We start from the raw sequence: 1,129 nt of genomic DNA, 5'->3' as shown, positions 1-1,129 counted from the left end.
TTTGCAGGCAGGGAAGTAACGGGCAGAGGGAGCTCCCCACCCCCCCAGCGCCTCTGAGTCATGGAATCAGAATTGAATGGGACCGGGGGCAGGATCCGACACGATTCCCGGGACCCTGGGAGCCGCTTTCCCTCAAGGGCTCGCTCGCTTGAGCAAGATCCCTCGCCCCGAAGGTTTTGCAAGTGGGGTTTTGGGGTGGGACACGTTTCGTAAGCGGCAGAAATCGGGGCTTTTCCAAGGTTTCCAGCTCCGGGGCTGGACATTTGTTGGAGTGGGTCTCCCCGTTGTTGGCTTGGGAAGTTGGGTGTGAAGGTGGTTTTGAGGATCAGAGCAGATGGTTTGAATTTTTATTTTTTTTTTTGCGGGGGGGGGAAATCAAATGGCAAAATCAGATTCTGTTTTTTGGGGGATCTAAATGGTCGCAGGTTTGAAGAGATGAGCTGAGTGGGAGTTGCCTCCTGGCACTATTTCCTGGGACCTTCCCAAGAAATCCTCACCCCTCGTTGCGGGGGAACCCGAGGAATTAGTTAACACGACTTTGAAAGGCAGCAGGCGAATCCCTTTTCCAGAATCACTTCCAATTAAATTAAACAACACCACGAGACTCATAAAACAGCCGGTAAAAAGCTGCTCGGAAGGACTGTCGCTCTGTAGGTTCTCCCCGTCAGGCCCAGGGTTCAAAAGCTCCCTCTGAAGTGGGATTTTTATCACTTTCTTCCGCCCCCCCCTCAGTATTTATCCAACAGTTCCCACGTCGCTGCTGGAAAATGTTTCTAAAACAGCTTTTGCCTCTTGATCTTGGCCCGGGGTGAACCCTCGGGAGGAGCTTGAACCCCCCCGGTGAGTCTGGGTCGTGCTTTGGGACGGGGTAAGAGCCGGGGATCCTTCTCCTGGATCCATGAACAGCTGGATGTGGGACACAAGGAAGATTCCCCCTCGCTGCCACCCAAAACACCTCCCGAAATGTTCCAGTGAACCGGATTCTTCCCACCTTGGCCGGGTGATAAAACAGCGACGGGCTGAGGGGTGAAACCCTGAGCTCCTAAACCAACAACTAACCCTCGAATTCATCTGCACGAGCAACAAAAATCTCTCCAATTCGCCGATGTGAGCAATAAAAAAAAAAAAC

This window comes from Lepidothrix coronata, unplaced genomic scaffold (assembly GCF_001604755.1).
Source record: "Lepidothrix coronata isolate B3197 unplaced genomic scaffold, Lepidothrix_coronata-1.0 Scaffold386, whole genome shotgun sequence".
NCBI lineage: Eukaryota > Metazoa > Chordata > Aves > Passeriformes > Pipridae > Lepidothrix > Lepidothrix coronata.
The sequence above is the reverse complement of the archived record's forward strand: the minus strand, read 5'-3'. Positions refer to the sequence as shown.